General features: G+C 39.6%; 1 long non-coding RNA gene across 1 annotated transcript in view; it reads left to right on the forward strand.

The window, feature by feature from the left end:
• The window catches only part of LOC121143759, a 95287-nt gene extending 71182 nt beyond the window's left edge, over positions 1 to 24105 (forward strand). The window contains exons 4-5 of the long non-coding RNA XR_005881083.1: positions 18838 to 18883; positions 23634 to 24105. This is a non-coding gene — a long non-coding RNA (uncharacterized LOC121143759). The remainder of the gene's footprint in view (positions 1 to 18837; positions 18884 to 23633) is intronic.
• The last annotated feature ends 758 nt before the right edge of the window (positions 24106 to 24863 follow it).

The raw sequence follows: 24863 nt of genomic DNA on the forward strand, positions 1-24863 counted from the left end.
TTGGAGTAGAAAGATACAGAAAATCAATAGCTTAAGCTTTCCTCCCAGAAAAGGAGAGAAATGGCAGCAATTTCAGCTGAATTCAAGCAGAAAAAAATAATAAATGCTAGAGAAGAAGTAAAAGCAACTGAGGACAGAAGAATGATATTAAGAATTGACAAAAGCAACAATGGGCTTTTTGAAAAGATCAATAAAATTGATTATCTCCTGGCTAGCCTGACCAAGATAAAAGAGTGAGTCACGAAAGATCAATATCAGAAACAAAAGGAGGACCATGGCTACTGAGTCAATATAGAGGGAGGTAAGAGGTGATGTAAATACTATGCAGTCAGTAATTACAAATATAAGAACTTAAATCAGAATTTCTCTGAAGAGCTGTGCTGTGTGTTTCATTCTCCTTGTAGCTGGGGACAATTATGTGTCTCAGTTTTGTACCAAGTTATGTATTAACCTGAGTTTGCAAACCCACAATCTCAGTGAGTCTGTAACACAGAATTTATCTTCCACCCTACAGAGTCCAGTGCTGATATTTCTCTTCAGATGATCCCTTCTAAGTGGGATCCAAGATGAGTTCATTCTTATATGTCCATTCTAATTATCACCTGGCCTTCAATAGGAACGGAGACCACAGAGAGCCAAGCCAGACCTTACAGAGACCCGAACTAAAATAGATTTATCAATTTTGCTCATGTTCTGTTGTGTATAACTAAATCGAGTCTGCTAACTGCCATGAAGCCTGCAGAATTTTAAAGTGTTCATTGATTAAGAAATCTAGCTTTAGGTAGCCAAAAATGCTCAGGTGGTATAGCACTAGACTGAAGAAAATATAATACCTCAGAACTTAGTTATGATATATTATCCTCAGTTTCCATCATATAGTGATAAAATGGGAACAGAAAAATGGCAATAGATATGTTACAATAGAGTATGAAGAATGGGAGAATGTGATGGTTAATTTTACATGTCAATCTGCGACAACCTAGAATCACTGGGTAGAAAGCCTGACTAAGGGATTGCCTGGATCAGGTTGACCTGTTAACACACTTGTACAGTATTGTTTTTATTGCTCTAATTATTGAGATGGCCTAGCCCAACTGTGGGCAGCATCATTTTATGGGCTGAGCCCTGAACTGTATAAGCATGGATAAAGTAAGCTGGATAGTATGCAAGCAAGCAAGCAAGCAAGCAAGGAAGGAAGGAAGGAAGGATTCATGCATTCATTTGGACTCTGATCTTGGCTGTGGATGCTTTAAAGCCCTTCCCTAGCTTCTGGGCTACCATGGATTGTAACCTGGAATTGCAAGCCAAATGCACTTTTTTCTTCTCCTGAATTGCTTTGTCAGGATATTTTATCACAGCAATAGGAAAGAAACCAGAACAGGGCACACATAAAACTGAACTGTGTGACAATATCAGTCTGCTCCTTGGCAGTTGTCATAAAGGTTCTCTAACTCACCGTAGGAAATTCCTTCAGTCAGACTATGCCACCCTCTCTGGGTGAAAGTCATTGACTTAGTGTCTGTCCTCTGTGTCCCCTAATTCTGGTTTGTTATTGTCCTTCAGTTCATTTGATGGTAGGAGCATATGCTCTTTCTCAGGATTGGAGATATCTCTTAGAGCTTGCCTACAAACAGACAAGCTTGGTTTAGACAATCAAAATCTTGTAAATTGAGTCATGCGGCTTCTGCGGCAGTACAATTACAAAACAGTATTTGATCCTGATCTCTTCAAATCCAGACAGTTAAATGTGTTCATGACCCCACTGAAATGACTTTGTACAACATAGTTCTGTATGCTTTATGGAAACATTTCATATCTTTCTGAACTAAATGACAGGTGCATGGCCTATCCAGAATCTAGTGGTAAGGTCTTACTCTTGATCTGTGTTCTACGAGATCGGATCATTATCCATTATACTAAAATTTTCAGCAGGGCCTTGTAATTTAAAGCTTTTGAAAATTCATCCTCATTCTCTGAGATCTAGAATTGTCAACTTTTTCAACCAGACAAGAATCTAATTTTCTTCGTTTCCCCTATTGTCTTTCTCCTTATTTTCGTTATGGAACTAGGGATTTTAGTGACATTATTTTAGTATATAATCCATGTAAAGATGCATCATACATGCAGAATATTCTTTTGTCTACCCACTTAATGAAAATTAAATTCAGGAGGTGCAGTGTGTGTGTTCAAGGTATGGTAATATTTTTGTGTGCCAACTTCTTTGCCATTGCAAAGCTCAAACAATCACCTTCACAACCAATACCTTCATAGCCATCACCTCCATAACTGTCAACTTCATAGTTAACACATTAATAACTATCACCTTTATAACCATCAACTTCAAAGACATCAACTTCATAGCCATTACCTTCATAACCAACACATTCATTACTAAAACCTCCATAGCCATCACTTTAATAACAAGAAATTTCATACCCATTACTTACATAACCAATGCATTCATGACCATCACCTTCACAATTGACATTTTCATAACCAACACTTTGATAACCATCATCTTCATGACCATCACCATCATAACCATCACCTTCATAATAATACCTTCATAGCCATCACTTTTAAAACCATCACCTTCATGACCATCACTTCATAACCATCACCTTCATAGCTATAGCTTTCATAACCATTAATTCTGTAACCATCACCTTCACAGCTTTCATTTCCTTGGTCAATACCTCTATGGCCATCATCTTGTAACCTCAACTCTCAGTTGTTCTTCTGCCTGAATAATAATCTTCAGTTATGTATTTCATGTTTTTCTACAACATTCCTCTTGTTCTGTGTACAGCTGTGTATTAGTTTGGATATGTTTTGTTCACCAATGGGTCACTTGTTGAACACTTGATATTCAATATAGTGTTGTGGTGAGGATATGGGATTTTTAAGAGAAGGAGATTAGCAGAAGGTCATTATAAGGTTCTTGTAAGGAATTAATGCAGTTCCCCTGGTACTCTAGTATTTCCTGGGTCTCTTGTTTCACCTTGTAATGTCTTTGTCTTGTACTATTTCCTGGCATTGTGATGCTATCTACCATGAGTTCTGCTGTATGCCAGTTTCTTCTGAATTGATGCATCCTTCTGGAAGAGGGAGAAGTTCAACAGACTCATGTGGTAAACAAAAAGTTGCATCTAGAAAAGTGGAAACTTGCAAGATTTTGATAGGTCCCTCTATAACTTTATACAGAGAGTAAAAAATCTCAGTGCAAGGGGGAAGGAAGACATGGGGAACATTGAGGTACACTGAGGTACATGGACCAACCTCTGACCAGACAATTTGCAGAGAGGAGAGATTTCTGGAATCTGTCAAGCTGTCTATAAGATGTTGAGAGTGCTCCAGATTACTGCTTTCTCACACCTGTGCTGAAGGTGGACTTTTTACTAATAAAGCTGCTTTTGAAATATCTATAAGTAATCTGTAAGTAACTCCATATCCACATTTGTTGACTCACTAAATTGAACTTTTGGGCAATTATTACTTTAGTCTTCTGTGAGCTCCCTATCTGGGATGAATAAACAACCTGTTTGTGTTGTATTGCTCCAGAAAAGTCTTTCACAGTGTAAGGTACTTTACCAGAGCTGAACTGATGTTGGTAGCATGGCCTTGAGCCTCCAGAAATGCTGTGAGTTAAATAAAATATTTTATTTATGAAGTGCCCAGCCTCAGGAATTTTGTTACAGAAATGGAAAATACAGACTAATATAGATAGATTAGCTTTTCTAACAGCTGGAAATGTATTGCTCATTCACACAGAGTCCTGAGAGCATGGTCATAGAGAACTTGTAGGTGATTCTTTTCAAGATTTTTTTCAGTAATATAATTCTATATTCTAAAATAGCATTAATGCCACAGAAGTAACATCAATCTTACATGTACTTAGTAATAATTAGAAGAAAAAGACGGAGGAATGTAGAAGAGTGTTTAAGGTCTATGGCTGGAAAAGTCAGACATTTTCAGTGTTCTCCTGTAGAGTTGCTTTTTTTTCTTTCATCCTGTGCAAGTGAGATAAGTTTGAAGTGGACTATGGAAGGGACTTGATATTTTTCCAGGAATTTGGACTTGAGGCAGCAAGAGCGAAGTCTGTACTTCCATTGATGATAAAGTGAGGAGTAGGTGAATTTTCCTATGAATTTAAAAGACTTCTCAGTGGGACTGACTTGGGATCATTTGAAAGAGTTATCTCCCAAGAAGACTAAGTGGGAGGAGAGAGAAATCTCAATGCCAGAGTCTGGGATTGACTGAAGACCCAAGACAGGCATGTTTTTAACTTCTGTAGAGAAAACATCATCACTGTAGCCGAGAGATCTTCTCTGGAGTCTCCAGTGAGGAGGGACTCCAGAAGAAGAGCGATGTTCCACCCCAGAGGCATCAAGCACCTTGTGTCTGACAGGAACAGAGAGCATGCCATTCTGCCGCCACACCCACTCCTTCATGAGGGGAAGGGTTTTACCAAGGGTCAGCTGCTCATAGTAATGATGTGTGAATATTCTTGGACAAGGCTCTGCCATGTGCCTCTTTCTTATTTGGAATTTCATAATCTTGGTTTTCGACTTGGAAGAGCCTAGAGAGATTTTTATATTGTACATCTGTAGCAAAATGTAATTAGAATTGTAGGCAAGTTCAGACAAACCTGCTGTCTGCCAGTATTTTCTAAGGAAAGCTGTTCTCCTCAGCACCATCCCTGCCTTTGCCAATGCTGTTTCTTATTAATAAGCTAGGAAAAAAATCATTCATGTAGATCAAGGAACATATGTCGAATTATTGACTACAAAATTTTCATATGACAACTTGGCAAATGAACGAGAGCAGAGAATGAGAATGAAAAGTTAAGTAGGCCCACTGCAGTGTGAAACTGAAGGTGTGGGGGAAGGACTCTGCCCCAGCAGAAGACCTCAGTTTGTCCCCCAGCATCTGTGTGTCAGCACAGTGGGGATCCAATGTCGTCTTCTGGTCTCTGCAGGCAGTGCATACGCATGACATACACTCATATAGACACATACACATGTATATGTACACCTACATAAAATAAAAACAATTTAAAATATATGGTTTTATGTTAAATGAACTAATCAGCTGAAATTCAATAAGTGACATTATAGGAACCATGCATTTCTTTGTGTCTTTGAATTCTGAAAGTATTATTGAGTGAAGTGATTTGACATTACCAGTTTCCTCAACTGTGTTATCACAGTACCAGATTTTGCCTCTGTGAGTGGTCAGGATGTGACAGATACTGTATATGCCTGAACTTAATGAGTGAAATTCTTATAATAGGTCTTAATATTGTGGAAAAAACTGCAATTGTAGCAGGCTATCCTCTGAGCAATGGTGCCACCACCTTCAGGAGATTAGTTGTGTCCTCTTGTAGAAGTTCATCAGGATTGGGACAGTGTATCATTGCCATTCCCTCCTACAAAAGTGGCAAGCCACTGGATCCTCACCTGAGTATCCCCTTCAAGCTCTTTTTGTGCAGTGTTGAAGGTAGCCTCAGACTCAGGGAGTGGATAGAGTATATAGGCCAGAGATGAGGTGTCCATCTATACAGCTATGTGGAAATCAACATTCACACAGACTGGAGATTTTCCAATGATGCTGCTTTGGGGTCACCTCCAATCCTATCATTGATCCCTCACACATTCTCCATAAGAAACATTGAATCCATTTGTTCTTTAGGGTGAAAAGTGGTAGGACCATACTTTGGCTGGATGTTGGGACCTTAGGAGGATGAAGTAGAAATTGTTCACATCTGTCCCAGGGGAGGAAATTTAGCAACAACCACAGATGGTTTTTGTTCCGTGATGTAGGAAAGTCCTGTTGCTTAAAGTTGCAGTCCGCCGTGTCCAGACAGCTCTCTGAGTTCAGTGCAAAGTGGAGGACACCCTTCCCCCAGGCAGGCCCTCCTATTGGGTGCCTGAACAGTATTTGGAAGCCTGACTTATCTTAAGTGTGACCTTTGACACAGTTCCCTGCAAATGCCACTCCCCACCCTCCCCCCACACTCCTGGAAATAGAGACCTGGCCTTATGGCTCCAAGCCTTCTTTCACCTCTAACAACTATCATCTCAAGTACTTGGTAACTTTTGTAATCCTCAGCTTCAGACAGCCATGAGTAACAAGGAGAAGCAGTGGCCTCTGGCATTGCATCTCTTGGATGAGACTTGAATGATAGATACCTCAGCTTCTGCAAGCTAGGGTGTAAACATATTTGCTTCTTGTGGCTCAGAAACTTCCTGGAACACTTCTAGCAAACCAAGCCTCCACTTTCTCATCTTTGGCTTTTCACAAATGCCTGTGTTTTTGAGGTCCTGTTTCTTAGTGCTTTTCCATATTTTTACCCCCTTCTGTCCTGCTGTTTCTGCTCCTTGTTGTTGTTGCCCCAACCACCCTCTTTAGTTACCCTGTCACTGACATTGCTGCTTTTTCCATGCTGCTTCCATTATCCCCTGTTGCCAGATCAGCCTGTTCCATTAATGAAAGTTATTGAAAGCAGACAAGAAAAGAAGACACAAGACAGCCTTTACATTAGCCAAGAGATTATTTCATGGCTGATTTGAATAGTAAATTGAGCAGTGTGATAGCCAGAATGGGGACTATGGTAAAGACATTTGTACCCTAAATGGTACAGACATCCATGCAAATGAAAGATTATGATCTGCATCGATCACTTGTCTTCCTGTGGGCCATCGGAGGAAGTATTTCCCCTAGGACATGGGTGAAAATAAGGGTCATCTAGAGTAGACCAGGTTGTGTGGCTGAAAAAAAGAAAGATTACCATAAATCTTTTGCAATAGTCATAGCTGGATGGTGCTTTTCGGAACTGCAGTTGCCTATGGTAGCAAGCAACACAGGTTTCAGGGTGTCTTATTCAAGGAGTCTGAGTTGTGTTCAAAGCAGCTAAACTGCCAAGAGGTCAGTCTATCTAACTGTCAGGAAGGGCTAGTTAGCTGCCAGGTCTGCTTTCCTCAGGGAAAGGTCCATTATCTACCCATTAGGAAGTCAAATCACTCCTATCCACCACGTCTTGCTTATTTAAAAAGAAAGTAAACACTAAAAATGTGCTTACAATAGAGTTCTATCAAGAACACTAATGGTGATGTAACACTATTTGTGCCCAGTTTTCAATAACACTTAACAGTGCTTTACTCTTAGTCAAAAACCCATAATGGAGAGGTGGCCCATTCTCTCTTCTCAATGTCATCTTGATTGTGTGTACCTGAATGAGAGCCAGCTTCTTTATTTTCATTGCTGTCATAAGAAGAAAGAGTTTATTGGGGCTTACAGTTTCAAAGGCTAGAGTAGTTGACCATCATGCCAGGGAGCAGGGAGAAGGCTGTCAGGCGCAGCACTGGAGCAGTGGCTGAGGGCTCACATTTTGAGACAACCAGCACGAGGCAGAGAGAAAGCACCCTGGGACTGGCATGCGCTCAAGGCCCGGTCCCAGTGGTACATCTCCTTCAACAAGGCGACATCTATTAGTCCTCCCCAAACAGTGGTACATCTCCTCCAACAAGGCGACATCTATTAGTCCTCCCCAAACAGTGGTACATCTCCTTCAACAAGGTGACATCTATTAGTCCTTCCCAAACAGTTCTACCAACTGGGGACCAAGTGTTTGAATACAGGAGACTCCGGGCGCCATTCTCATTCAAACCGCTAGAACCATCTAATACTTCTTAACTATGATGTGAGATAATAATTTTGTGCTTTCTAAGCCATTATCATGGTGGTATTAGTACAGGAGAGACAGAAAATTAAGATGGAGCAGTTGCTAAATTTATCTCTACAACATGTAGTCACGCTGAGTGCAGATTAGCCTGACTTACAACCTGGCCACCTGCTCATTTGCCTCTATGTATCTATTTTTCTTACTCAGAACCTTTCAGGGAAACATGGAAGTCTCAGGAGTTCCCAAATTAGCAGGTTCTAGAAATAGCTTGCTGTTTACAGACTTTTATAGAGATGCAAATCATTTTAAAGTAAACATTATCCTTTGACTTTCAGTTGATCTGAGATATGTATAATGTTTGTTAGTTTGTTTTTCAATCAGTAATGCATGATGGGAAAGTTGAGATTTAGACAGCAATTAGAAAGTGAACACTGCCACTGGTGACCTCAAATCTGTGGGAGCAACATAAAAAAGAAAGGAAATAAAAAAATTAAGGAGTGGTAGTAAAATGATTTTTGTGATCTGTCAACTGAATACTATCCATGGGAATAATAAGATAGATGTGGTCCACAAGTTCATGTTCAGTTCTGGGAAAACAGCTAACTTAACAACTATTTACATATGAAGACTTGCTTAAAGACTGTGTTAATCAGCCAAGTATTGCACAGCAGATCTAGCCCAATTCTGGATAGAGGTGTACACTGAAAGGCAGAATATAGTGATCCAGAATCCTTTGGAAACCTGTTCCTGAATGTACTAGAACATTATTCAGTAAAGGTGAGTGCATTCTCTTACTGCTGCTGGGCTTGTAAGATGACTTTCCTCCATAAGCCAGTGTTTTGATGGAGTGTTGTGAGATGGTAGTTGATATTTTAAACGTCTAAGAATTAAGTGATAGGAAGAAAATAAATTCCTGGCTGATGTAATTAGGTGTCACATGCAGTTACTGATTGAAATAGAGCTCCAGTGACTAAATCATTTATTGATTTATTAGATTAAACTAATTTAAAAAGGGTAATTTAAATATAAATGTTAATTGCTGTCACAAGAAATGAAAGACATTTTAAATATTTGTGACAGAATATCTAATGGTAAGCAATTGAAATAACATCACAGGGAATGCATTTTTCGTGTGAGATGGCTAATATGGATTGGGTTGCAAAATCTGTGTGAGATCTATAAAACACTTGTCTGAGTATGTTTGTGATGGCTTTTCCAGATCATTAGATTGATTTTTTTTTGTTTTTTTTCGAGACAGGGTTTTTCTGTGCCTTTGGAGACTGTCCTGGAACTAGCACTTGTAGAACAGACTAGTCTGGAACTCACAGAGATCCTCCTACCTCTGCCTTCCGAGTGCTGGGATTAAAGGTGTGCACCACCACCACCTGGCCATTAGACTGATCTTGAGGGCTCCAACTTAGTGACCAGTTTAATTCATTGATAGGTTTAAAGTGTAAGTAGACCAGTAGGATGTATCAGAATTGTGGGATGTGGATCCTGGTCTCAGGACATGGGTTACTGAGAGCATGTCCTTAGGAGCTTTATGTTCCTGGTCCATTGTGCTTTGGATCTCCTCTGCTGGGGTCACTAGAGGTATGACTTTGGGGACTAGATCTTTCTCTGGCTCCTTCATTCTAAAGTACTGCTCTGCTTCCTGTTTGCCCTGGTGTGAGATGCTTCATCAAGCTGTCCCTGCCATGATGGGCAGAAACCCTCTGAAGTCACCAGTTAAAGCAAATCCTTCATCCTTTAGATTGTTCCTGTCAGGTATTTGGTTAGAGTAATGAGGAGATTAACTAGTGCATAACCCTTGATGTCTCTAAACAATTACTATAGCTGAGACCTCTGCTTTCTGATGGTGTTTTAAAAACAATTAAGTTTCCTTTTGTGATGTATATGGTATGTTTTGCAATGTATATGTAGTGTGAATATGTATGTGTAGTGCTCAAAACAATCTAAGAGATTGAGGAGGTTATTTTAATTATGTCATAATTTCCACATGAAAATGTCTATGTAATTTGAGGTTAGGCTGTTAATATTAAACCTTGCAAAAGGTCATTTCTGTTTTTATTCTGACTTGGAGAAAATGAGGTGCTATTAAAATTGTTGCTGCTAAATAATTAGTTGTTTCCTTGGCTTGTAGTGAATCAATACACACCATTGCATTTATATAAATTAAGTCTTTACAAAGGGTGGTATTAAGTATGGAGGTCGGTGAGGCCCCATGCATAGCACATGTATTTTAAGTCTGATTGCATGGACTCATTGTTTCTCTTGATATTGTTACATGAACAAATATAAGTTTTCTCAGTATGCATTAGTATCACACACACACACACACACACACACACACACACACACACACACACACACCAAAAAGAAAAAAAAGATTTGGTTAATGCATCCCTTGTTGGTGTACACACTTGTAAGTTGGATGGTGTTTTGGATGGATACAGCAGTGCTACTGACTCAGGCCTGACTCTCCTCCTCTCCTAACTGCTTCATTGCTCAGTTTGTCTTCTTATCTCCCCACTCAAATTCACACTTATTAACTCTGCTTGAGAGTCTCTAACTCTTGGGAGAACAGTTGAGACACTTAACCAATTACAGTCCACAGTCATTGCAACTCTCTGCCACTTTCTCTTGTGAGAACACCTTGTTCAAGACATTTTCAGTGAGTTGACACACACAGATCAGATAAGCCAACTCCTCCTGGCTAAGAGTGAAGCTCAGTCAACTACTCCAAATTATCTACCACAAATTTGACCAGTCAGGAAGAAAACCATAATAAATTCCTCCTAGACTTCTAGGGGTGGTCCTGCTTGTACTTGCTGCATACTAGGTGTGCTTTGATCAAACCTTAGTACCCTTGGTATGATCACTGTGCTTGTCAGCTGTCTAACACTGTGATGACATACTTAAGAAGGTCCCTTTGAAAGGAAGAAAGGTATATTTTGGCTCATTGCTTCAGTCCATGGCTGCTCATTTGTGTCTGAGAATGCAACGAGACAGAATTTAATGGTAGGAAGAAATGGTAGAAGAAAACTGCTCATCTCTAGGAGTCCTAAAGCAGAGAGAGGGAGGGAGGAGGAAGAGGAGGAGGATGAAAAGGAGGAGGAGGTGGAATCTGTGATCCCCGCTGAACACACTTCAAATGGTTTAACTCTTCTACCAGGCTCCACCTCCTACAGATTTCACTATGTCACAACAGTGCTAGAAGCTGGCAATGACACCATCAACACATGGATTTTGGGAAATGCAAACCACCTCTATGCCTATTTGTATATTCTCAATCTTCCCACATACCTGGAGTCCTCAGAGTCACGGGGTGCATCTCTGGTTTGAACACTGCTAGACTTACTGTGGGTGCTTGTTAAGGAGCTCCAAGGAGCTACCTTTCAAGAGGGTATTATGGAATGAATTTGAACTTAACCAACTCACCCTATTTCTAGATCATTGGAATAGGACAGCATTTGATGATATGGTCTTTAAAGCTATGATTAATTAATGTGCCCATTAGGCTGGGCTAGAACCCAGTGTCACTAGTGTCCTTATAAGAAAAGGCCATCAGATCACAGACACCCAGATTGTAACATTTCCTAACTTAAGGGACTGGTCTCATTAGAAATTGCCATGGATAACACCTTAAATGTAGGCTCACAGCTGACCCACACAGTTTGCTGTCCTCTGTTTTGGAAGCTCTGACAAACTAATGCACAATGTAATAAAAACTAAATGTAAATACGTGTGAAAAACTCCACTTGAAAGGACAAATAGAAACCTTGACCTAAAATTATTCTTTGTACATAAGAAATATATTTGTATGCATTTTGTGCTAGTCAATAGCTATTTGTAATGAAAGGAGGGAGCTGTCCCTAGAGTGGAAGCCAGACATTCTGTCTCTGCCTCTTCTCATTTGTGAGGGACAGGGTTTCAGGCATAGTATATTAATGTGTTTCTGAGTCTGTGATTTCACTCATAATGAAATGTGAAGAAAGTTTATAGGTTTAGGTTTCCCTATGACATGTTTTCAAATGTCCCTTAGTGTTTGTCTCTCCAGATTTCCATGTGCATGGTCCTATTCCAGGCAGGCTCTTTCCCCCTGTATTCCTGTGTCCTATAATCCCCTCTCCGGAGTCTTCATAAATACATATGTTGTTCACATTATATGTTAAGTGACAGTCTGAAAGTGTTTCATGGTGCTAGTGTTGCATGTGGGGTAAAGTCCACTTCTGAGGGTGACTTCAAGTTCCACTGCTTCTTCTCATCTCCTCTCTATAGTCTGACCATGCCTCCTGGCTCTCCACAAGCCTGGCTTGCACTGTGTCCTCCTCACAGATATTTTGCTTTCATGTATGTAGACTTCTCTATGTCTGTAACATGCTGAAGGTCTTTCTGTCTAGTTGATGTGTAGAAGTTTTTGGAATATATGTAGTGAGGTGTGTGTGTTTGTGTGTATGTGTGTGTGTGTGTGTGTATGTAGTTTGTCTGAAGCAATGTTGAATAACAATATCCTATTTGTTTAAAAGATGAAGTAATCTTTTCTTTCTTTAAATACATATAAAATAACTTGCTCTTCTTTGGCATTTTCCTTCTGTGAATATTTGTTCCCTCTCTGCCTCTTGATGCTTGTTTGTTCATCTCCATCTTCTCGATTTTTCATCTTACATCTTCCCTTTTACAATGAAATAGAAACAGCTTTGGTGATTGCATGTGAATCTCCAGGCTTTTGTTGAGTTCTGAGCTCAGTAGGAATGATCATCTCTCTCAGAACTTTCCATGTTCATATTAAAGAAAGAGCTTGTGATTTGAAGTCTGCAGTTAAGGAAGGATTACAGGATACAATAGGTGTTGCAAAAATGTGCTGTATTATTCCTTCTGAAATGCAAGAAGGGGAATGCATTCAGTGAGAATCAACACTTGGATGTGGCTAATACTTATACATAGGTAAAGGGGATTTTAAAAACCTGCGTGTTTACCAAATACCTGCTGTGAATTAAACAACAAATCAGCCAATTTCACACTATCAAATTTAATCCTTTCTGCATTTTGCACATCACGCATAACATTTACCAAGAGCTCCACTGTGGGAAGATGAATCACTCAGCAAGGGTCATTTGGGTGGTCAGTAAAGGGCATGATAGAGGCAAGGCTATCAGAGCCTAGCCTTTTCTCTTCTCATTAGCATGTGTAGAAAGAGGAACTAGACCTGACAAGTCTCTAATTAATGCATTTATCTAAAAATGTTAAAAAAAGGAGGTCCTCTCTCTTCGTGTGTCTGCTTGTGTGTGTTAGGAGATTTTCTAAGATGATTTTAGATGCTATTAGATATAATCCCAGTGAACAAGTAAGTAACCAGTGCTTTGAAAGTATCCTTATTGAGGTATTTCTTATCTTGTCTACTGCAGGCTACAGCATCTAACCCTCTGAAAATCCCCAATAGATTTTAGGTCAAAATGAAATCGAGTTTGTTTTCTGTGTTATTACTTTTCAAGAGAGCAATTTATGGTGCAAATGCCGCCTGGGACTGGGAGTGACAAGAAGTCCCATGCTAAGGAAGAAATATGGCCAGATCCTGTTCCTACATCTGGTAGTGTAAAGTCCTGTTCCTGATAGTGTTCATTCTTGCTTTAATGCCTTTCCGTTTATAAACCTAACTGAATGTAGTGTCCCATGCTTAAAACATTTGGACCACATGCAGTTTAACGAAATCACATGCTATTCAGAAGAACAGCAAGCCCTCTACATAGAAATAATGAGACTTGGTGAATTCATGGTTCATGGAAGTGTTATATATAGGTCTCTTTCTGTCAATACCTATGATGAGTGTACAAGGCAGGAAGATCGCAAATTCAAGGATAACTTGGGCTTTGTAGCACTTCCAGTTTGGGCTAGGCTACATAGTGAACCCCTGCCACAAACAAACAAACAAACAAACAAACAGTTCTCTTAGTAAATTGCTCTGTCCAAGGATATTTAGCACTATTTCAGCACTAAAATTTCTCATCACTAACTCTGTTCCAGACTTCTCAACAATGGGTGCATAGAAACAGAAGCAAGTAAAAATGTTTGTGAATATTTGTTCACTGATTTTCATTTATGTATACTGATCTTCTTTTATATATACATATTCACAGCCATCCAGTAATTTATACTAGTAATTCACTATGATGGTTTATCATAGCTACCTCTACTTATCTATGAGAAGTCTGTTACTCTAATTCCAGGGGATCTGGAACCTTCACACAGATATACATGCAGTCAAAACACCAATGCACATAAAATAAATAAATCCTTTAAAAAAGAAATTTTGTTAAATGGACAGTATAACACTTCATAAGCAATCACATGGTTAACCTTACTTAAACCTTGTGAAACTAGCATTATTTTATATGCAAATGTCAAAAATGAAATAACAAAACATTTCCCTGGTCCCCAAGTTGGAGATTATCTGGTCTACCAGCAGCAACTGTGGGACTCTAGCTTGATCTGCCCTAATCCAACTCCTTTCCTCATAGAAATGATACAGATAATATCAGAAACATCGTAATCCGTTCAGATTTTCCCCTTCATTTGATGTGAGTCAGTGTGCCATCAACTGTACCTACCTTTCTAAAAGAGTATGGGAAGAAATTAAGGTAATATGTATAGAACATTATGAATTCTGTGCAGAAGTTCGAGATGAAATGTTATCATAATGGGCTCATCTTATCTGACATATTAAAGTAACTATGACATTAGGAGGGCAAAACTGTCTCATTACTGAATGTTTAATATAAGCCTTTGGCGGTCTGTGTGTAAAATAGCAGAGTATCTCAATGTGATGCTCGTGGGGAATTGTTTAATTATAACAGAATTTAGCACAAAAGATACGATTATTGCCGAGGAATGGTCTGAAACCTAGTTCATTTCTATAGTCTTTCAAAGCTGCTATTATTGACTCCAGTGGTGTGCTTTGTGCTTTGGGCTATTTAAGATGATGATGATACCGATTCATTACATAGGAATTAAAAAACAGAAAATGAACATGCTGCAAGTGTTAAGCATTGACTGACCAGAAGAGATGTGGGTGGCCAGCTCTCATTTATATTTTTGCAACGTGAGTAGATGTGTTATCAGTTGCCTCGGAATACTTCCTTTGCGGACTTCACTGACAAATTAGATCCCCCACCTCTCTAAATTATGACATAGCTTAGCCTTCTTAAAGACCAGCACAATAAATCAAAAAGTAGAATTATTTTTCTTGGTGTATGGTGTTAATATTTGCTAGTATAGGTGTGTGTGTGTGTGTATGTGTTTGTGTGTGTGTGTGTGCATGTTTGCACATGTGGAGATAGAAGTTAGGTGTCTTGATAATGTCTACATTATTATTATTATTATTATTAATCTAACCTAAAGTTCATTGATTCAGCTAAGCTGGCTTGACAATGAGCTTCAGGGACATACTTGTCTCCGTGTTCCATAGGGTTGAGGTAGCAGACACATAACATTGTGCTTGATTTTTTTTTTTAAATGTGGGCTTGTGTATCTGAACTCAGGTCTTCATGCATGAGTGACAGACACTTTGCTTACTAAGATAGCTTCACCTCCTCAGATTAGGTTTTTATTTTTTAACAAAAGGAAACATGCTTCTTAGATCAATGATGATATGAACGTTACTAGGAAACCATCTCGTTTGTTTCAGAACCTTTCATAGGAAGCCATTTCTTATTTTACAAACACATATTGTAATTCGTTCACAAATTGCTGCAAATTCAGGGCAGACTTTATTTATTACATATACTACTGGGTTTGCTGCTCATTAGAAGCTTATACTCATCACTTCATAGCTGATAGATTATTTTCATTACACGGTATCTTTAAAGGCTATTTGAAATGTAGGGGTTATCTTCAGCTAATGAGCTTCCAATGACCAGAATGCCATCCTTTGTTAAGGTACTTTGGAATTTGATTAATTGGAGATCAGCCCTGGTTTTTCTGCTGGCATCATTCATAAATCATTTCCCATGGTCTGTGGGGAAATTGTCCCTATTCTGTTACTGGTAGGCAGCTATGCAAAAAACATCTGAAATGGTCCTGGTTCCAAACAGGTTCAATTTTCTCTTCATAACTGTACCTACCTGGAATTAGGAAAACAGGGAAACTAGATAGGTTGCGTGGTGTTTAGTGTAAAATGTTTCATTGAATAACTGATTGATGTGGAGAGCATAACATGAAGATGATGACTAAAACAGATGTTGAGTCACGATGAGCAGGAAGCCTTGATGTGGGCACGGAAAAGTCTTTTGAAATCTTCATTGATTTTTTCCTCATTTTTTGGAGTGCTTTTCAGTTTTGTTTTGAACAAAATCTATAGGTGAAGAATTATGTGAAATTTTCCCATCTTTGTTGAGTGTATACCCTTGAGTGTAAAGTTAAACATTGGTACCAATTTTTAAAAGCAGAATTTTCAATGTTAAACATATTTTAAATGTCATCAATTGTTAAAAGCAGTCATTGTTGGTCACTGTCTCTAACTATTTTGATTAAGGTTTGCTGACATCTAACCTGTTCCTAATCCACAACTGACAATACAGTAATTATTAAAAATCAAAATTTGTGCAACAGGCAACACTTTCTATAGTCATTATGCAGCTAGTTAAGCAGAGTGGTCCCGTTCATTTGTCAAGATAACCTGCAGGTACTTAGACACAAAATCTGAAAGTCTTATACTGTACATTTAGTAATCTTAGATTTAGAAAGCAGTGGAATTGACTAATAACAGACATGGTGTGTGTCTGGGGGGTGCATGAAGATGAGAAGGCAGTCTTGGGTATCATTCCTCTTACTGGCTTGGAATTCAATGATAAGTCTACACTAACTGGCCAGGGGTTCCAGGGTATCTTTCTGTCCCTGACCCAGGACCCAGATTATAAGCACATGCTACCATTCCTGGATTTTTTTTATGTGGGTTGTGGGTCTTTAAGTTACATTCTCCTTCAAAGGCAAGCACTTCGCCAACAGAGCCATCTCCTCTTTCCTGAATACATCTTTGGATTTCCAGGTACCTAAGACGAAAAATGACAAAACAGTTCCTTCTTGTTTTGACCTAGGAAATCTAGCTGATCATCACTTTGTTATCTAGAGAGAACTGGAGCTTTGCTTCTGAGTTTCTCCTTGATACAATGAAGCAGAGTTACTTAGCACCCACTTCTCCTCTGAATTGAGATCCACCCTCCCAGGATTCCATGTGGTGTAACTAAGAAGCCAGGGGTTGTATATTCTGCCCTTTCCATTACAACCACATGGACAGACATTAATCTCTTGGAACCCCAGATTCCTGTAGATGGGATCATATGTCACAATATATTGCATTTCTATCTTTAAGCCTTTTAATGTAATATTAGGTTTCATGTATTATGGGGAATGGGCCATCTTACAACTTCAGTAGACAGTGATTGGTTTTCAGGCATTAATATCTGAAAGATTTTCAAAGTGTTAACTGACCTAGGCCATACAAATGGAGGGATATATTTTCATCACTATTGATTTCAGGATAGTTCATGAAGATTTTACAAGGGACATTGGTTATCTCCTGGGCCGAGACAGCGCTGTAGTGGCTGGTATCAAGGCACACATTCTGGCTCTCTACCTCCTTCGTGATTTTCCAAGGGCACACTTTGAATTTTCAAGGGGCATGCTCCCAAGGATTCTTTGAGAATGCTGGTGCTGTGTTCTCTGATCTGTGCAGCGTGTCCTTTTTCCTTTCAGTACTTTGGGATACTATTCCGTGTTCCTAAAGTGAACTCCATGGATGCTGGTGTTGTGTTCTTCACTGTGTGCAGGATGTCCCTTTTCCTCTAACCACTTTTTGAAATTATTCCACAGGGCTCAAGGTAGAAAGCAAAAACTGCAGTCTTTTTGAAAGAAAAGTTTAAATTCTCTTTTAGAGCTTGTGGAAATGGAAAAGACCCATGGAGGCTATCACAATGCAATCAGGAAGCATGCCAGACAAATTGCAACAGGAAAATAAACCAGCATTTCAAAATTAAATTTTATAGGGAAGCTAGCAGCTGCTGAGAATTCTTCTCCTTAATAGTCTTGCCTTGGAATGTATTCAGGGATTTATATCTTACTATAAATCTGAAAGGAATGACACAGGATTTTGTATGGTAATATGAAAATTAATTATTGATATCATAGAAGCTGTGGTATAGACTGGTTAGTAGAATGTTTGCATAGCATGAACAAAACCCCAGGTCTGAATCATAACACTGCATAAACTGGTTATGGTGGTGCGTGCCTGTAATCAGAATGTTTAGGAGGAAGAGGCAGGAGGACTGGAAGTTCAAGGTCACCCTCAACTAACATAACAATTTTGAGGACAGTTTCAGAAATACAAAACCAAAGACAACATACAAATTTTATGTTATACTCAGTCATTTGCTGTAAAACTATCATATATGAGCATGAGATGCCAGTGCACTTAATTACATTGCTGAGGATTTTTAAATAAGGACAAAGAGTAGATGCTCCAGTTTTCTGTCAGAGATCTCTTTGAAAACATCCCAACATCTACAGGAGAAACTAAAGCCAGAGGATGACAGCAACAATGACCCCATCTTGGAAAAGTCAAATAAACATATTTCCCAGGTAGATTTAATGTTTAGTTTCTCAAAAGTTACTGTTCCTGTTTATATGCATTTTGATCTGTAGTGATTCCCTCCCGTATGCCAGCAACATTTAAAGTGTTTTATTTAAAGGCATTATGGGGTTTGAATTGTGTCAAATGCATTCTTGACACCTGTGTAAATGTTTCAGGAGAGAATTATGGAATGGCAATACAATTAATTTTCTATTGAAGAAAGCCTAATGGATCATAGAGAACACCCAAATTGGCATGTGTAATTTAATACCAGGCTCTTAGTGTTCCCCCTGAGGTGTTAGACTAATGAAGTAAGTAATATCACAAACAGCAGCTCACTTCCCTTTGTTTATTCACAGTTTTGATGCGCCACGCACCGTGTTTTCCACTTCCTAGTGAACAGTGAACTTGGAACCATTCTCAAGATTAAAGAAGTCGCCTATTTCAAATAAAGTGATGTTATTTTTTCTTTATCTCCACTATTGAGAATATTCTAGAAATACATTGTTTAATTGATTTCCCTTCCCAGGACTGATTGATTGCTTCTGTTAACTTGATATGCTGAAGCTGTAGAGGTAAGCACTGATTTGAACTAGACCTTATTCTTCTGAAAATGGGAACATTGACATTAATTAACTCAAAGCAAAATGGGTTTTCAAAACTTTCTTCTGTCAGAGATTTTTTCAATCTGACTCTGTCTTTCATCATATCAAGAGATTCATATTTGATAATGTCCATATTGATAAATAATAGTAATTTGTTTTGTCTGCTCATCACACAGTTCATTCCTATCCCAGCCTTCAGTCCACACTTCTTCCCATAAGTCCTTACTTGTGCATAATCTTTGATATTCAGCTATGCTTGTGTCATTATAGCCTGTAACACTTTTAAATACCTAGACTTCAGAAATTTGTGAAATTTTAAAAAATGGAAGCGTTTACACTATCTTCATGGAAAATATGAGGACCACATACATCAGCAATAGAGAGTGTGCACCTGGAGACCACAGACAGTATTAATGGGAAGAACATAGCCTGGTGACCACGTGCAGCAGTAATACGAAGGACACATCTTGGTGACTACAGGCAGTAACATTGGAAAGGACACAGCCTGGTGACCATTGAAAGCAGTAATACAAAGGACACAGCTTGGTGACCATGGGCAGCAGTATTGGAAAGGACACAGCTTGGAGACTAGTCTGACATTTTCTTTGGCTATAAACAGGTTTCTGGCCTTTTTGACATAATACTAACCTGTCACCTCTGGGTAACACCAGACTCCATCTAAGGGGACAGACACTGTGGGGACAGGAGGATGTAGTGATTTTTAAAGGCCAAAGATGGCATAGTGATTACATATTTGAATAACCTCAGGGTAATTTCAGACCTCCAACTGCAACTTTGATCACAGTATAGAGGAACAGCAGTTCTCCCCAAGCCTCTGGGAGCCTGTGTGTCTGTGCGTCTCTTGGTGCATCCTCTCTCTGTACTGTGTCCCTGGAGAGCATCATTTACAGTAGTCACCCAAGATCCCTCATTGAATGTCCTTCAGTTGGGTCTGTCAATGAGAAACAGAGGCAAATATTATTAGAAAAGAGGGAAAGAGGAAGGAAGGGAGGGGTGGGGAGAGGAGCACAAAGCAGAAATGGAGGAGAGAATACAGGAGAAAAGAGAGTGTGGAGAGAAGGAAGAGAAAGGAGACAGAATGGGCTACAGTCAAGAAGAGAGAGAAGAGGAAAGAGAGAGCAGGGGAGAGAGAGAAAGCGTCTCTCTTTGTTCTGTTGTCTGGACTTTAAAAATAATCTTTAATGAATTAATAATTAAGGCCATGTGTGTATGTGTGTGTGCATGTGTGTGTGTGCGTGTGTGTGTGCATGTGTGTGTGTGCGTGTGTGTGTGCGTGTGTGCTATTGTACATGTGTGTGTGTCCCAGTGACTGTGCTCAACAGCATGCATATGGAAAGCAGAGTATAACTTCCAGGAGTTTATCTTTCTACTTTGATATGGCATCATCCTCAGCTCATCAGGCTTGACATCTTGCTGCCCCTTGTAGTTCAGCTCTAAATGGCGACATTTAAAGCTCTGTGGTGTGTGTCTATACCTGCAGTAAGATGCTCTCCTGACTCAGTTTCTCTAGCCTTCATTTTCCTTGCTGGGATCTTCACCGCCCCCTCTCTGTCACAAACTGGCAAGCAATCTTTTCATCTAGATATCTTGGTTTGGACTGATGCTGTTTCTTGTCACTAGCTCTCTCATTTGAGAGTTTGACATGTCAAGGGAATCCATTCCTGCTTCAGGACTAGATGTCTTAAAGCAATCCCTTGCTGACAAGTAGAGCAGGGAGTTGTGCTTGTGAGAAAAGGGTGTCAAGGAGGACTTGGCTTGAATTTTGTACAGTTAATTCAAACAGTGTTTTGTCTACTTTCTTCCTCAGTAGAATTGGGTCTGTAAGTGTGTCATCACTCAATTATTCTCAGGGCTAAATGGAACACTGTGTAGAATTCAGCATAGCACAGTGTACCAGGTACACAGAGCCAGGTAGTACACTGTGAGACAACAGTTTTGGCTACTATGGTGGTCATTAAGTACTTCTCTGTGAGTGTGCACATGTGTATGTGTGTGTGTGTGTGTGTGTGTGTGAATGTTATGCACATTCATGTAGGTACAAAAGTCTGTGTAGGTGCATGAACATGTGTATATACATGTGTTTGATTCTTGTTCCTTGTTAACCTTGTTATTCTTCAGACAGAGATTTCTTACCAGCATGTGCCATCATTTGCTTTATTAATCTTGGCCATTCTGACTGGGGTATGATGGAATAACAAAATAGTTTTAACAAAGTCAGAAAAGAAAATAATTGGAAAATGAAAGCGTAACTATTTTGTTTACTTAGAACAAAAATGAAAAACTTACTCAAATGAGCTAAAAAATGACCAATGGCTTCAATATGACAACTACCTTAAAAGGTCAACAACTGATATTGTATGAGATTAAAACCTGAATTTAGGTTGTGAAATATATAACCTATGTATTGCAATGATAGTGGATTTTCAGATACAGTTATGATCATAGTTTGAGTGTGATATGCTCCCCATAGCCGAGGCTTGAACACTAGGTTCCATGTTGGTGGTGCTAGTTGTAGAACCATTGAAAGGTGGACCCTCCCTTGAGGAGGAATGTTACAGAGTTGGGCTTTGAGGTTTTATAAGTTGGTCTCACTTGCTGTTCTGTTTCCTGTGTGGGTACAATCAGCCATCATCCTGATCCTGCTGCCATATCTTTCCTGCCACCATGAACTTATTCTCTCTGGAACTGGAAGACAAAATAAACACTGTGTCCCTTGTCCTTGTTGTCACCTCCCATACCCCTCCACTGGTATTTTACCCCAACAACAGAGAAGAAACTGATACAGTGACCTGGAAAACATCCTTCTATTTCAGAATCGAGTGTCACTACAGCTGGCAGGGTCCCCCCTGGTTACCTATTTGCCACCCTTCCTACTCCCCCCACCCTTTCAGTAAATTCTGAGATGCAGTGAAAATACTGTGGCTTGTGAAGTGTAAAGTAGTCAGCAGGAGAACTCACTCAGGTCCTCCAACTTAAAACCCAGGACCATTTTAGTTACAACAGTGGGAAGTGGGCTTCATCTTGGCACTCTCCTAGGTCTTTGATTGCTGCTGACTGATCAGACTTTCTCTTGATTGTTTAGTAATGTCTGCCATGGGTTCTGGAAGATAAATAGCTGAAGTTTGTTAGAAAAGTCCATCTGTGATCTAAGCGAGCCTATGATACTGGACACATCTAATAGTCACATGTAGATATCTCTAGGAGTAATTGTGAGGCATAGAATATGCAGAAGGAGAAATCTTAATTGTGTATATGTATGTTAGTGAAGAAAGAAGCTTTTGCCCATGGAGCTGTTCCCACCTGAGGGACTCTGGAACTATCCAGTGACTGATCCCTTTGCTTTTCTTTGGTACCTGTGGTTCTCTGCTCATGTACCGTTTGTGGTTATGAAAATGGAGCCCGTTGCTTTCGCCCCTGATTTTTCTCACTGCCAAAGCATCTCCTTTGTTTCTTTTAAAAGCCTCAGTTCATAGAACATTCACATAAAAGAAAAGTGCACACTTCCTTTATGCACCTTCCCAGCAGACCGCCAGGAGGCTGCTTGCTCTTCGGAACACATTGTTTAGTTTAGATTTGCCCAATGAAAGACCTCAAAGGGCATCACAGAATGGGATGTGCGATTAGACAGTTTCCTATTGAGTTTGAAAAGCATTGCGTTACAGTGTCCCTTTCATGTCCAGGGGAAAAAATAACAGAGAAGGTGATTGTGTGCCCTTAAGCCACACAGCAAGCCAGCATAACCTCTGCTTCTGTGTGTGTTTCTGTGTTGCTTCTCACTGTGTCCCTGTGTTCCTTTACTGGAAGATCAAGGACACAGCAATAGTATCATTTTAGCTTCACCAAAGCTCTGGGCTAGTTTCTTCAGAAGCACAGCAGGCTGGGGGAAATGAGCCATGTTCTACCCCTAGGGCCCGTTCTGCTTTCATGGAAGCTGACTCTGGCTTCATTTCTGGAGTGTTAATCTTGAGTCCAACCACTTCAGTTTGAAAATCAGACTGAAGAATCATGAGATCTGTTGACTGAGGCCAGGGAAGAGCTGTGTGGATGTGTGGGCACAGACCCTGCAGATCAGTGCTGCAGAAGCAATGCTCACACAACCAAGCAATATCTTGAGAGATGAAAACTAAAAGCCATTTCAACAGTCTTTAAGATCTCAGGACCTTCACAAGACATCCAAAACAGGATGTTAATGATTTGCTTCTTGGTATGATGACTAAAGAATTTTGTTTAAAACTTTCTCAGCCAGTGAAATAATTAGAGATTGATGAACAAATATGTAAAATAATCTATGGACTCTGTTTTTGTTGTTTGCATGTACATAGTTCAAGAGCTGACCTCTTGTTATTCTACCTACCTATCTATCTATCTATCTATCTATCTATCTATCTATCTAATCTCTCTCTGTGTGTAATAATAACATTCAAAGGAATAAAAGGCTATCAGTTTGAGTGTGGGAGCAATAGGAGAGGTTTGAGGGAGTATACATGGTAGGGGCTGAAGGGAGCAAAGGGAAGGGGGAAGTGATATAATTATATTTTAATTTTAAAAGTATATTGAAAATGAATAATAAAATTTTAAAAGATCGATGAAATTGTTTTAAGTCACTTGATTTTTATTATTATTATTATTTTCTGCTGTTTTTTGGTCCCGAGTTTTAGGCATGTTACTGACACCTTTCCCCCCAAAATCTCTGTTTTAGGATATGAATTACAGGAAGTTACTGACAATCTCAAGGAAAGAGAAAACACAGTTTCATTTAAAGGACTGTCCTCAGGAGTGAGAACTTCAGTTTTCTTTGCATCCACATGACTAAAATCCAGTTCTTTAAAAATGCCTCCTCAAGCATTTTTGTAGAAGTATGCTGTGTGACACCATGGCCTTATGGGTAGTCCTTTAGTGACTGCGCCATAGTTTTCAGTGAAATCCCTTCACAGGGAGATAAGACAAATTCCACTTACTTTTAAAAATTGTGCAATTCAACAATTTGTAATTCTTCCAACAGTAGGGGTTGGGAAGGGATTATTGTCCTTATGTTTTAGCTCAATGATGGAGCTATTTCTGACAAAAGATCCCATTCAAGATACAGTGTATATCCAAGTGTGTCAACTTGTACCTCATAATGTTCCTTTAAATAACAGCGTAAGAGAAAATGAGAGAAAGAGACAGAGAGAGACAGAGAGAGAGAGAGAGAGAGAGAGAGAGAGAGAGAAAGGGAGGGAGGGAGGAAGGGAGGGAGGGAGGGAGGGAGGGAGGGAGGGAGGGAGGGAGGGAGGGAGAGAGAGAGGTCACATGAACAAAGGAAACGCCACTTCAGATAGAATTTATCAAAGTTTTGTGTGGTTTTTCTGTGGCTCTTTGCAAATGGATTTTTCAGTAATAAGTAAAATGTCAGGGTGACCTGGACGGAATGAATATCTTAGCTTTTGAAGGTCATTAGCCGTTATCCCAGCACTTCTATGGTGGAGCAAGCTCTCAAAGGCACTGCATCATGCTTCCTCTTAGGAGAGCCTTCACTTTTCTTATTAGGTGTCTAATTTCTGAAAGGATCCTACGCACAGATGCTTTTTATCTGGCCCATAAGTCAGGGTTAAGGATCCTGGCACCATTCATTTCAATGACCTGGTAAAGAAATAAGGATTAGACGAGAGATACCATAATAGATGGAATCATTATAGGCTTGAGGAGAGAGCTGACACTAGTGAGATTTCCAGAGATCTACAAGGATAACAACAACTGGCAAACTAAGCAATAGTGGAGAGGCTACATTAATAGCCCCCTCCTTGATGATAAGGTTGATGACTACCCTATATGCCATCCTAGAACCTTTATCCAGTGACTGATTGAAGCAGAGACAGATACCCACAGCTATACACTGAACTGAACTCCTGGAACCTAGTGACAGAGATGGAGGAGTGATGAGCAAAGGGGC

Source organism: Mesocricetus auratus, unplaced genomic scaffold (assembly GCF_017639785.1).
Source record: "Mesocricetus auratus isolate SY011 unplaced genomic scaffold, BCM_Maur_2.0 Super-Scaffold_100013, whole genome shotgun sequence".
Classification (NCBI taxonomy): domain Eukaryota; kingdom Metazoa; phylum Chordata; class Mammalia; order Rodentia; family Cricetidae; genus Mesocricetus; species Mesocricetus auratus.